This window comes from Ovis canadensis, chromosome X, assembly GCF_042477335.2.
Source record: "Ovis canadensis isolate MfBH-ARS-UI-01 breed Bighorn chromosome X, ARS-UI_OviCan_v2, whole genome shotgun sequence".
NCBI classification, from domain to species: domain Eukaryota; kingdom Metazoa; phylum Chordata; class Mammalia; order Artiodactyla; family Bovidae; genus Ovis; species Ovis canadensis.
In genome coordinates, this window is record NC_091727.1 from 9,705,508 (window position 1) to 9,720,496 (window position 14,989).

Consider the following 14,989-nt stretch of genomic DNA (forward strand, 5'->3'; position numbering starts at 1 on the left):
GGCATCTTTTAGAAACCAACCCACTGGTGACACTTCTCTTCAACTTGGCAAATTAATCTAACACAATTAAAGGAATTTAAAACCAGCTGATAGACCACACACTAAGAGGTCTTACAGCCTTCCCAGGTGGCACTAGTGGCCAATTCAGAAGACATAAGAGACACAGGTTTGATCCCTGCGTCAGGAAGATCCCCTGGAGGAGGGCATGGCAACCCACTCCAGAATTCTTGCCTAGAGAATCTCATGGACAGAGGAGCCCGGCAGGCTACAGTCTATGGGGTCAAAAAAAGCTGGACAGGACTGAAGTGATTTAACACTCAGTTCAGTTCAGTTCAGTTCAGTCGCTCAGTCATGTCCGACTCTTTGCGACCCCATGAATCACAGCATGCCAGGCGTCCCTGTCCATCACCAACTCCCGGAGTTCACTCAGACTCATGTCCATTGAGTCAGTGATGCCATCCAACCATCTCATCCACTGTCGTCCCCTTCTCCTCCTGCCTCCAATCCCTCCCAGCATCAAAGTCTCTTCCAATGAGTCAACTCTTCGCATCAGGTGGCCAAAGTACTGGAGTTTCAGCTTCAGCATCATTCCCTCCAAAGAAATCCCAGGGCTGATCTCCTTCAGAATGGACTGGTTGGGTCTCCTTGCAGTCCAAGGGACTCTCAAGAGTCTTCTCCAACACCACAGTTCAAAAGCATCAATTCTTCGGCACTCAGCTTTCTTCACAGACCAACTCTCACATCCATACATGACCAATGGAAAAACCATAGTCTTGACTAGATGGACCTTTGTTGGCAAAGTAACATCTCTGCTTTTCAATATGCTATCTAGGTTGGTCATAACTTTTAACACTCAAGAGGTCTTTAAATCTTAAATTAAAAAGTGGATACAAGCTATGCCATGAGTATTTATGCTGAGGGAAAGGGGAGGAAATGAAAGGATCCCCCACTGTCATGGACCAGTGATGCATCAGACCCTGCTGAAGATGAAGCCAGTTTATTGTTTGCATATGGGAATTTGGAACCCACCTCTCTGATGCCAAAACTGTGCTCTTCCTGGCACAATGCTGCCACCCTGGTCCAGATCCACCTGTCATACTGCCTTCAAGATAAGTTAGGAGTTTACCATCACATTTGAAAACAAACAGAGGAAGCACTTCCATGATTTGTATTTACCTTCAGTGGTTCTCTAAATTTAGACAGTATTCATCTGAACATTTGAAGTTAGAGGAAAACCCACATATATGTCTACTGGTGGGAGATCTCTCATGGAAAAAGATGTTGCTGTTGCGCTATGAAGGGCAGGATGTAGGTAGATTTAATGGCTATTTCTTTAGAACTGTGAATGGGATTTTCCTTCTCTATTCAGAATTCCCCAATGGCTTTCTCAATGGAACACATTCCTGTGATTCATTTCCATAGTTCGGAATGCAGTCCATGAAGCATTTTTTTTCTTATTCAAAGTCAATCTGTACTTTAATGCTTTAACCATTGATTTCATTAGCAACCCATAGTATCTATAGCACTCTATGAATTGATTTTTATTACTCTCAGGGCATCCAGAATTCTCAAGTGTAAAGACAAGGTTGGCACACATCAACCTCATGCTAACAAACATGCACTGGTACACCTTTCTTATGCTCAAACGGCCAAACACCCACTCAACAAGTATTTATTGAGTGCCTACTGTGTGTCGGACATTGTTACAAGTGGTGGATGGGCAGGCAGAAAGGTGCAGACAGGCTGAAAGCTGCCCTGATGAGCATACCTTCTAGTGGAGGGAGACAGAGATCAATCAACAAATAAATGAAAAGTGGCTCTGATGGTGATGGGGAAAGGCTGATAGGGAGTGCTTGCTGGTGGTGTAGCAAAGTTAATATGTTACAGGGTGATAGTTGAGAAGAGTTCTAAGGAAGTGAAAGGAAGAAATACTTTCAGCTATGACTATGGATGAGGCAGTTGTCCAAGCAGGGGGAACAGTGATTGCAAAAGCTCTGAGGCCAGGTCAAAGCCAAGCCACGGAGCCTGTGGTGGCTGGAGTGGGTAAGGGTGACAGCAGTAGTGTCTGGGAAACATGGACTGAAATTGTTCAGCCCCAGGCACCATAGTAACCATTTGTGTGAGTTATTTTACAATAGGAGGTCCTGGTAAGGAACGCAGAACTAACGAGGCACCACCAGCGGGAAGAGTTCAGGAAAGGTCAAAAGAAGATGCCATGTGTCTTACCACCACCCAGAAGCCTCTTTGCTGGCATCCATCTTGGCTGAGCAACGTGCGCACCACCAGGAAGGAACCTGAGTCAGAATGATTGTCCAGAGACAGTCAGAAACTGACCCCATCACCATAAAATCCGAGACTTTGAGCCACATGGCAGAGCAGTCCGCCTGGTTTCCCTTATCCTGCTGCTCTCCACCTGGGCACCCCTTCCCAGTAATGTCTCTTTCTTTGTCAGCACATGTGTCTCCTCATTCAATCTGTTTCTGAGTGTTAGACAAGAGCCCACTCTTGGGGTCTGGAAGGGGTCCCCTTTCCCACTATAGTAGGAACTAGGGCTTTAGGAATGTGTCTGAGTGAGTATGTGTATGTGTGTTGGGGGGCAGTATTTGCGGGTCATTTTGGCTCTGGTAGATCATGGGAAGAGCTGTGGGTCTCCTTTGGAAAAAGATGGGGAGGCTTGGATGGTTTGGAGCCAAGGATGATGACAGCTCACTGACTTTGTAGCATTCAGTGTGACTGATGGGAGGATGGTAGCCTGTGGGCAGAAGCAAAGTCCTTGAGGATGCTCTTGTGGTCAACCAGATAAGAGATGGTGGTAAACTTGATGGGTATGGCAGTGGAGGGGGGAAGACCTGGCTAGATTCTTGATGGTGATTGTGAAGGTTGAGCCAATGTGATTTGCTGAGTGAATGTGTCAGATAAAGAGGAGACTAGGATGACTTTCAACTTCTTTGCTGACACAACTAGAAAAATGAAGTCACCATTGACTGAAATGACAGAATGTTGTCACAGGGAGCTGTGGGGAGAAGGGGCCACCCCTCTGCCTCAGTCTCCTATGGGAGGAGGAAGTCTGGAAGCAGTGTAAGATCCATTGTCCAGAAAGAAAGACGGTCCAGGGATATGTGAACAAAGCCGAAAAGCATATGCTACACATGGAAAAAACCACTGCCCATAAATACTTGGCTTATTAATCCCATTCAACACAGTAGAGCACACTGGCTAGGAGCACTGATGCTGGGAACAGCCTCAGTCCAAATACCAACTCTGACACTTAATAACTTTGAATACGGCCCATCTGCTTATTCCCCTCGAAGTTGTTGTGTTTGAATGAAGTGACTTGTTTACAGTTAATGGAAAAGGTCAATTTTCATTCCAATCCCAAAGAAAGGCAATGCCAAAGAATGCTCAAACTACCGCACAATTGCACTCATCTCACATGCTAGTAAAGTAATGCTCAAAATTCTCCAAGCCAGGCTTCAGCAATACGTGGACCGTGAACTTCCAGATGTCCAAGCTGGTTTTAGAAAAGGCAGAGGAACCAGAGATCAAATTGCCAACATCCACTGGATCATGGAAAAAGCAAGAGAGTTCCAGAAAAACATCTATTTCTGCTTTATTGACTATGCCAAAGCCTTTGACTGTGTGGATCACAATAAACTGTGGAAAATTCTGAAAGAGATGGGAATACCAGACCACCTGACCTACCTCTTAAGAAACCTATATGCAAGTCAGGAAGCAACAGTTAGAACTGGACATGGAACAACAGACTGGTTTCAAATAGGAAAAGGAGTATGTCAAGGTTGTATATTGTCACCCTGCTTATTGAACTCCTATGCAGAGTACATCATGAGAAACATTGGACTGGAAGAAATACAAGCTGGAATCAAGATTGCCAGGAGAAATATCAATAACCTCAGATATGCAGATGACACCACCCTTATGGCAGAAAGTGAAGAGGAACTAAAAAGCCTCTTGATGAAAGTGAAAGAGGAGAGCGAAAAAGTTGGCTTAAAGCTCAACATTCAGAAAACGAAGATCATGGTATCTGGTCCCATCACTTCATGGGAAATAGATGGGGGAAACAGTGGAAACAGTGTCAGACTTTATTTTTTTGGGCTCCAAAATCACTGCAGATGGTGACTGCAACCATGAAATTAAAAGACACTTCCTCCTTCGAAGGAAAGTTATGACCAATCTAGATAGCATATTTAAAAGCAGAGACATTACTTTGCCGACTAAGGTCCGTCTAGTCAAGGCTATGGTTTTTCCAGGGGTTGTGTATGGATGTGAGAGTTGGACTGTAAAGAGGGCTGAGTGCCAGAGAATTGATGGTTTTGAACTGTGGTGTTGGAGAAGACTCTTGAGAGTCCCTTGGACTGCAAGGAGATCCAACCAGTCCATTCTGAAGGAGATCAGCCCTGGGATTTCTTTGGAAGGAATGATGCTGAGGCTGAAACTCCAGTACTTTGGCCACCTCATGGGAAGAGTTGACTCATTGGAAAAGACTCTGATGCTGGGTGGGATTGGGGGCGGGAGGAGAAGGGGACGACAGAGGATGAGATGGCTGGATGGCATCACCAACTCGATGGACGTGAGTCTGAGTGAACTCCGGGAGTTGGTGATGGACAGGGAGACCTGGCATGCTGTGATTCATGGGGTCGCAAAGAGTCGGACATGACTGAGCGACTGAACTGAACTGAACTGAATGTTATTTAACTTTTACTAAGTACTCACTAGATGCCAAGTACTTGTAAGCCTGCTGAATTCTCCTTTGCCCCTAGGAGAATAGGCACTCATGTTACTATCCCCACTTTCTGAGAGAAAACTGAGGCACAGAGAAGTGAAGTGTCTTGCCAGGGTCACAAAACTAAGAAGCCACGGATCCTTGTTGATGCAGTCAGGCTGACTAGCCCCTGAGAACATGCTCTTAATCACAGAACTATGGGAATGCAGCACGTAATAAGCGCCAACAAACCATGTCTTGTATCATGATGATGTGACTACTGAAACAATGAAAACACTGAATGGTCATTTGTGTAACTCCACTTGTAAACATCACATGACTCGGTTTCTACCGTGCCTCACTTTCTCCATCCCTAATTTGGGTACACAGCCTGTGTTCTTCCTTCTGTGGAGTGTGCAGGTATGCTGAAGCCTTTGCTGAGAAAATCAGAACAAAGGATGCATCAGCTGAAAATTCCCTTTAGAACACTCTGACACTGTTGGTGGGAATATAAATTAGTGTGGCCACTATGGAAAACAGAATAGAGGTTTCTTTAAGTAAGAAAAGAAAAAAAAGGTAAAAATAGAGCTACAATATGATCCAGCAATCCCAGCCCTGGGCATATATCCAGAACAGATGAAAACTCTAATTTGAAAAGATACATGCACCCCAATGTTCATAGTGGCACTATTTACCATAGCTAAGACATGGAAGCAGTCTAATTCCCCCCAACATAGATAAAGAAGATGTGCTACCTGTATACAATGGAATGTTACTCAGCCATAAAAAAATAATGAAACAATGCCATATGGAGCAACATGGATAGGCCAAGAATTTTTTTTAATAGATAAACTGGTGGTGGTTTAGTTGCTAAGTCATGTCCAACTCTTGAGACCTCATGGACTGTAGCCTTCCAGGCTTCTCTGTCCATGGGGTTTCCCAGGCAAGAATATTGGAATGGGTTGCCATTTCTTTCTCCAGAGATTATTATATTAAGCCAGATAGAGACAAATACTATACCATATGACTTATATGTGGGATCTAAAAAATAATACAAATGAACCTTTACACAAAACAGGAGAGTCACAGACATAGAAAACAAACTTATGGTTACCTAAGGGGAAAGAGAAGGGAGGGATAAATTAGGACTATGGAATTAACAGATACACACTACTACATATAAAATAGATAAGCAACAAGGATTTACTATATAACACAGGGAACAATATTCAGTATCTTGTAATAACCTATAATGGAAAATACTCTGAAAAAAATAAATCTGAATTACTTTGCTGTCTACCTAAACTTAACACAGCATTGTAAATCAACCATACTTCAGTTTAATACAAAGTTGCCTTTCAAAACATCCGAGGCAGAGAAGTCCTTAAAAGTAAAACAAAACAAAACAAACTCGTCACAAGTGTGCAAATGTTGGTTTCTCACTATCATTAATGACATTCAAGACTGTAACTTACTTGTGCATTCCAGATATGGACTAGGAAACAATGGCTCAGAAACACTGGCAAGTAGCTCCAGGGTAGGCAATGACCTTCAGAAGTGCTCAGAGCTTGTCCTCTTTCTGAATCTCAGAGGTCTGGCCTCTGCCCCAAAGTGCTTGCACATGGGCCTGCCCTATGCCTCTGTACCTTATTTCTTCCAATTATAGTTTCTAAAACCAGTTTTCATTTTATTGATGGCATGTTTCCAGATGTGTTTTTAAATTAATCAGTGCAACTAATAAAAGACAATAGGATCCCTGAAGCTGTGGGCAAGTATATCCCATTATCAAATATACTATTTTAATGCTCATGTATCTAAAAAAGTATAAGTGGACTACACCATGCCTGTTTCTTGTGTATCTCAGGCAAGTCAAACTCTCTGAACTTTAGTGTCTTTAATTCAACAATGAAAGCATGAATCACCTTGTCTGCCCATGGAAATCACATTGTGATTCTGTTTTGTGAATAAATTCATTTGTGCCTTATTTTAGATTTCACTTATAAGTTATATGGCATTTGTCTTTCTCTTTCTGACTTGCTTCACATAGTAAGATAATCTCTACTTGCATCCATGTTGCTGAAAATGGCATTATTTCATTCCTTTTTATGGCTGACTAATATTCCACTATATATATGTACCACTTGTTTTTTATCTATTCATCTGTTGATGAACATTTAGGTTGTTTCCATGTCTTGGCTATTGTGAATAGTGCTGCTATGGACATACAAATACCATATGATATCTCTTATATGTAGAATTTAAAATATGACACAAAGGAAATTATCTACTGAACAGAAACAGAATTACAGGTATAGAAAACAGACTAGTGTTTTGCCAAGTTGGAGGGGGTTGGGAGAGCGATGGACTGGGAGATTGGGGTTAGCAGATGTTTTATATATTGGATGGATAAACACCAAGGACCTACTCTATAGCACAAGGAACTATATTCAGTATCCTAGGATAAACCATAATGAAGGCTGAGTGCCAAAGAATTAATGCTTTCTAATTGTGGACAGGGAGGCCTGGCGTGCTGCAATTCATGGGGTCGCAAAGAGTCGGACATGACTGAGCGACTGAACTGAACTGAACTGAGTTGTCATGCTGGAGAAGACCCTTGAGAGTCCCTTGGACAGCAAGGAGATCAAACCAGTCAATCCTAAAGGAAATCAACCCTGAATATTTATTGGGAGGACTGATGCTGAAGCTGAAGCTCTAGTACTTTGGCCACCTCCAAAGAGCCAACCCATTGGAAAAGACCCTGATGCTAGGAAAGACTGAGGGCAGGAGGAGAAGGGGACAGTAGAGGATGAGATGGTTGGATGACATTACTGACTCAATGAACATGAGTTTGAGCAAACTCCAGGAGATGGTGAAGGAAGAGGAAGCCTGGTGTGCTATAGTCCATGGGGTCACAAAGAGTCAAACATGACTCAGTGGCTGAACAACAATGATAAACCATAATGGAAAATATAAACAAAGAATGCATATATATATATGTATATATACATATATTTATATAAAATTGAATCACTTTGCCATACTGCAGTAATTAACACAAAATTGTAAATCAACTATACTTCACTAAAAAAATAAAAGATATTGGTGACTGGTTCTCACTTGCAGAGACTCTGATTTAATGGATCTGGGCTGGGCTTGGGCAGGGAGATGGTTCAAAAGCTCCCTGAGGGAATTAGACTGAGCAGTGGGGAATCAGAGGTCTAGATCAGAGGTTCTCAAATTCAAATAGGCATCAGAATCCCTTTGAGGGATTGTTATTAATAAAGCACAATTACCCAGCCCCACCTCAGAGTTTCAGCAAGTCTGAGGTGGGGCCTGGAAATTTGCATTTCTGACTAGTTGCCATGTGCTGCTGACACTGCTGGTTTGGGACCCACTTCTCTAGGTCAAGGGCTTTCCTCATAGCTCAGTCGGTAAAGAATCTGCCTGCAATGCAGGAGACCTGATGTGATTCCTGGGTTGGGAAGATCCACTAGAGAAGGGATAGGCTAACCATTCCAGTATTCTTGGGCTTCCCTTGTGGTTCAGCTGGTAAGGAATCTACCTGCAATGCTGGAGACCTGGGTTCGATCCCTGGGTTGGGAAGATGCTCTGATGAAGGGAAAGGCTTCCCACTCCAGTATTCTGGCCTGGAGAATTCCATGAACTGTATCCATGGAAAGATTCAGACACGACTGAGCAACTTTCACTTTCTCTAGGTCAGCATCCTCTCCAAACCCCTGCCCTCAGGCCACAGGCTACCTATTCTTGGATGGTCCAATGGTTGAGGGTGGCTTTCTACATTTTCAAATGGTTGAAAAGAAAATCAAAAGAATTCTATTTCCTGTCAGGTGAAAAGTATAGGAAACCCATATTCAGTGTCCATTAATAAAATTTTCCTGGAAGGCAGCCACAGATCATTAAACCAAGCTCAGGCCTTTCATAACTGTCTTGCTGCTTATGAAGCCAGCCCTGAATGACACTGGCTATTGCAGGCTCCAAGCTTGATGTGTTTACCTTCTGAAGCAGATCAAAATAGGCCACCACCAAATATACCACTTTACTACCAGAATTATTTTGAGCTAAAGGCAATTGAGAACCAACAGATGTAGGCAGAGTTCTCTGCCCCCCTCTTATCTGTCTAACATCAGGGCATCTAACATTCTGTTTGAATAAGGTCTGTAACCCCTCCTCCAATCCTGATGCAGAGAAGATTGACTCTTATCATGGAAAACAGGGTGTCAACACCAAGATGAGTTTGCATAAACAGACTGCAGTAAAACAGCCCTTATCTTCTATGAGTTCCTCTCTATATATCTCTCAGCCACTTCCTTATATTTTATTGTTCCTTGAAGCCAATATCCTCTTTTCCTTGTGATAAGAGTACATAAGCCCTCAAGTCTGCCCTATCTCTGAGTTTTACTCCTTTGCTATGAACTCCAGTGCACATAAATACTGTTAACACTGGGTGTCATTTATCTTGTTAATCTGGCTTTTGTTAGTTTAATTCACAGGCCCCAATGAATTAACCTAAGAGAATACAGGAAGTTTTTCCTTCCTGACCCTCCTTCCCCAAGGAGACAGGAGAAGATGAAATTCTCAGGCTCTCATTTCTACAGCACCCCTTTTCCTTATCTCACTTTGTCATCAGAGATGATCAAAAGGCCCATTGGCTTTTCCTCGCAACCGATGTCATACAACGTGACCCAATAAAAGGCTACTTCATGAGAGAGAGCCTTTTGGAAACAGGATGGCTTAAGTCAGTTCACCTCACAACAGAAAGATTGTAGACTTTACATGATCTTGTGTCCTCTCTACAAATACCCATGAAATGACCACCAAAGATCCAGATGCAGCTGAAACCTCAGGCAAATATCCACTGTGGATGCTCAATGAAAGGTCTTTCTAAAACTGGTAGGCATGTTATGGCCAGGAAGAAGAGGAGCACTGCCATTTCTTTTTAAATATCTGGAACCTAAAATTATTTCATGACATTTTAATTAAATAATCCCATATGTAAGAATGCTTTGGTGATAAAGAAGGCATGAAAACACGTTCTACTAGAAATAAGCACCTACTTTGTATAACTTTCTTAAAAGCCCCTTCTCCTGAATCATGCCCCTAATTAAATTTAGATCCAAATAATATCATCCACAGTTAACAGATATGGTTTTATTTCTCCCTGTTTCTCTGAAAAGATGTGTATCCTTTCAGGTAACTAGTCCCTTGACAAAGAGGTTGCTATGGATACATTTTTTTTTTTCTAATTGAGTGCTGGTATTTTAAAGCCTGTGCAATTTAGTGAAGTCTACCTGGCCTTAGGGTTATACTAATTTAAGTGCCTGTCTTTAATGCTCACAATTTTATCTTAATATAGCTGCTCTGTGCCTTTGACATGTGGTGTTCAAGAGGGATTGAAAGATGGCGTGGGAGTTCATAAAGGAAAAGCCAAGAAGACAAATATCACACAACCCACCTAACTGCCGCTGAATCAGTAGATGTTTCACTTGCCTGGAATTTGTCTGTTCTCGGCATGTTTAATAATGAGTCATGCAGTGCATTTGCAAGGCGCCCAAGGCCCAGGGCCACGTGATGGTTTTCTGTGGCTAAGTCCCTCGTCTTTGTTCAGACAGGCCGCTAATGCAACCCACAAAGCTGACCTAATGCTACTTCACTGGGTCTCTTTTTCTTCCGCGGCTCAGCCTGAATATAACATTTAGGAAGTCGACTGTCAGGCATGCAAATTGAGAGAAAAACATGCCACATTAAATCATAATGGTTTAATAAGGCTCTACTCATGGGCAAAAGACTTTTGGTTCTCTCCCAAGTTGCGACAAGATGAAAAACATTTAGTGAAACTGGCCCCAGTTTACATATGGTGGCTGTCATTATTCTACCTGAAAATATAAGTATGTATCCTTTGTTAGTCATGAATTTATTAACTAAGGATCTCTACCATTATGATTACACTAGAATGGAAATAGCAAACATTTCTATGAATATTCAATGGCACCAAACATTCAGGAATATCACCTGGTATTGCAAGAATTTCTTTTCAGAGCAAAAGAAATCTTGAAACTTTCATCTGTTACTAAAAATAGAAATTAATAAAATACATATTCATTTTCCTTCAATATAGTAAGTTCTTCTCTGTAATCTATAGAAAGTGAAGCACATACTTAAATGTAAGAAGACACATACTTAAATGACACCCTTTTCAATCAGACATAGAATTTTGTGCCCCCCGCCAAGAGAGTCTAGTATTAAAGAACTGTGGTGTTGAAATTGTCCAGATCATCTAGGTACTGATGACTTTGCCTGCCGCAGAACTATTAATTTGGTATTTGTCATGGCTGTAAAACTTTACATCTTTGTGTAGTAACTTATTCTCATGGGAGTATACTAATTAGGGTGACATGTAAAGATAACATAAAACCAGTTGCTTTCCATGGGCTGATGGTTGTCTACTACACCTGGGCCTTTCCTCAAGAAGACTGAAAGCAATTTTACATGAAAAAACTAGTGTCATTCTTCAATTAACAATTGAAATCAGTGCTCAGTAGTCCAAGATTACAGACAAAATACATTACAGGCACCAAAACCATTTTTAATCGTCTTACTAAATGACAGATACACCTATGTTTAATTTTGGTTTGTTCTGTTAGATAAGGAAAATGACTTACAGGAGAAAGACAAAGATTTAAAAAATAAAACAGATGGAACAGCATGAAAGCCACTATAAAATGCTGGTAAAATGTAGAAGAATAGAAACCACATGGAAGTAAGTATTGTGGAATAAAGTTTTTTTAAAAAATCTTCAGAAACCTACTTTGAAAAGATGGTAACGGGGGGAAATGATGAAAAATTAGCAAAAGTCAGTAGGAAAGCCTTGCCCAGTTCTCTTTTACTTGAAAAAGAACAAGATTTTCTGAATATATAAAAAAGAGTGTAAAAATAGAAAGGTGAAACAGTAACGCAGAGTTTTTGTCTTCCTTAGTGTCTCTTCTTTACTGTCAGTAATCACCTACACCAACAGCTGACCACCAGGAAATTGTGCTGAGTGAGGACAATTCAGAACAATGGAAGCCAAACCTGTCTTTACAAGTCTCCCCATTGGGACTGGACCAAAAGAGCAAGGAGGATACTGATCTCAGAGCAGCCTCTGGTGGCTAAATGTCGAAAGCTCCAGAAGTTAGAGGCTACCTTACTGGTATTCTTAAGATACTGTGCAAACAGAAGCTACTATCTAAACAACTTCAAGGATGACGTTCACCAGTTGTATGCAAGCTCAATTGTGTCTGACTCTTTGCGACTCCATGGACTGTAGCCCACCAGGTTTCTCTCTCCATGGAATTTTCTAGGCAAGAATACTGGAGTGGGTTGCCATGCCCTCTTCCACAGTATCTTCCTGACCTGAGGATGGATGGAACCCATGTCTCCTGCATGGGCAGGTGAATTCTTTACCATTGAGTCATCTGGGAAACCCACTGACTTGGTTGCAATTGAAATTAATTCATTAGTCTCAAAGACTCTCACAGATGATGAGGGATTTGATGCTGGCAAGAACTAGAGTTTTCCTTATGTCTGCTCATCAACTAAATTAGGAGCTTGGGATTAACACGCTCACACCCACATACATATAAAATACATAATCAACAAGGATCTATGGTAAGTATACCACAGGGAACTCTATTCAGTATTCTGCACTAACCTATATGGGTAAAGAATCTGAAAAAGAAGAATATATATAGCTGAATCACTCTGCTGTACACCTGAAATTAACAACATTGTAAAACAATTATACTGCAATAAAAATTTAGAAATAAATAAATAGCATTAAATACAAAATTATCTCTAACTTTCTTAGTATTTTAAATAAAAGATGAACCAGTGGTGACTGATGATGGAAACTTTAATTTTAAGCAATGGATGTTTTTAAGCAATCCAAATATTTTCAATTTTTCAAAAGCTCTGTGTCTGTAGGATTGAGTGAGTGAGTGTGTGTGTGCAGATATCTGTCCATTAGGAGCATTTGGGTGCATTTCCTTGTCACAGCTTTCCCAGCTGGAAAACATCTGTGTAGGACAGAGGCTCATAAATTCCATATGGTAGGTTCCCAGTGAGGTATCTCATCTGGGAGATTTCCAAAGGCCCCCTTTCAAAATCTTGACTCTTACAATGTCACCTGTGTCAACCATCATGTTTCAAAGAGTGCTGCCATCTGGAGCATCCTATTTCTGACCACATCACATTGACACAACAGATTAGAAGGTTTTGTTCAAAAAGCGATATTGTATGTTCTTTAAAAAGGTTCTTTTTATTGTATGTTCTTTAAAAAGGTCTGAAGCTTTCAAATACAACTAAGGTGAATATTCAAACACACATTTTAAGATTGGTTCCAATAGGGGTCAGCTGGGCTTTCCAGGTGGCTCACGTGGTAAAAAAATCTGCCTGCAATGCAGGAGATGCAGGTTCAGTACCTGTATTGGGAAAGTACCCTGGAGAAGGGAATAGCTACCCACTCCAGTATTCTTGCCTGGAGAATCCCACAGACAGAGGAGCCTGGTGGGATACAGTCCATGGTGTGGCAAAAGAGTCTGATGCAAGTGAACAACTGAGTGAGTTACTTACTTTTAGCAATAAACCAGCAGTTTCCCAGGTGCTGCAACATGCTTCCCAGGTAGCGCTAGTGGTAAATAACCCACCTGCCAATGCGGTAGACACAAGAGATGCAGGTGCACTTTCCGTCACTGGGTTGAGAAGATCCTCTAGAGAAGGAAAATGGCAAACCATTCCAATATCTTTGCCTGAAAAATTCCATGGACAAGAGGAGCCTGGTAGGCTATAGTCCATGGACTCTCAAAGAGCCGGATGTGACTGAACACACACACACAACAGTTTCCCAGGGATGTTAGATGCCATGGAATTCTCGTATGACTATTGCAACATGATCAAAGGCTCATGGTAATTTCTGCGCATACTAGGGTTGAAATTCTAAAGCCCACTCATTGCTCATTCCCAAAGAAATATCCTATTTCAATAAAAAATCACTAGTAGAATGATCTGGGCTTTCCAAAACCAGGTAAGATGGTTCTTTGGACACAAGTCCATGATCTTTTTAGTGTGCTGGCATTCCAAAGAAAGGCTCTATTCCTTGCCTCCCACCCCTTGAAAAAGAATGAATTGGGCTCCTAATTAGTGGCCCCAGATTAGAGAGCATCTATTTAAAAGTACCACTGGAGAAGGGAATGGCAAACTGCCTCAGTATCCATGCCTTGAGAACCCCATGAACAGTATGAAAAGGCGAAAAGATATGACACTGAAAGATGAACTCCCCATGTTGGTAGGTGCCCAATATGCTACTGGAGAAGAGTGGAGAAATAACTCCAGAAAGAATGAAGAGATGGAGCCAACGTGAAAACAATGCCCAGTTGTGGATATGACTGGTGACAGAAGTAAAATCTGATGCTGTAAAGAACAATATTGCATAGGAACCTGGAATGTTAGGTCCATGAGTCAAGGGAAATTGGAAGTGGTCAAACAGGAGATGGCAAGAGTGAACATCAACATTTTAGAAATCAGTGAACTAAAATGGAATGGAATGGGTGAATTTAATTCAGATGACCATTGTATCTACTATTGTGGGAAAGAATCCCTTAGAAGAAATGGAGTAGCCCTCATAGTCAACAAAAGAGTCTGAAATGCAGTACTTGGGTGCAATCTCAAAAATGACAGAATGATCTCTGCTCGTTTCCAAGGCAAACCATTCAATATCACAGTAATCCAAGTCTATGCCCCAACCACTAATGCTGAAGAAGCAAAAGTTCAATAGTTCTACGACGACCTACAAGAACTTCTAGAACTAACTCAAAAAAAAAAAAAGCTGTCCTTTTCAGCATAGGGGATTGGAATGCAAAAGAAGGAAGTCAAGAGATACCTGGAGTAACAGGAAAATTTGGCCTTGGAGTACAATATGAAGCAGGGCAAAGGCTAAAAGAGTTTTGCCAAGAAAATGCACTGGTCATAGCAAACACCCTCTTCCAACAACACAAAAGACGACTCTATACATGGACATCACCAGATGGTCAGTACTGATCAGACTGATTATATTCCTTGCAGCCAAAGATGCAGAAGCTCTATACAGTCAGCAAAAACAAGACTGCGAGCTGACTGTGGCTCAGATCATGAACTCCTTATTGTCAAATTCAGACTTAAATTGAAGAAAGTAGGGAAACCACTAGACCATTCAGGTATGACCTAAATCAAATCCCT

General features: G+C 41.5%; 1 protein-coding gene across 1 annotated transcript in view; it reads right to left on the reverse strand.

Annotated features, from left to right (window-relative positions):
- Positions 1 to 14,989, reverse strand: part of MID1 (midline 1) — a 413,412-nt gene that overhangs the window by 210,727 nt on the left and 187,696 nt on the right. The window lies entirely within an intron of this gene.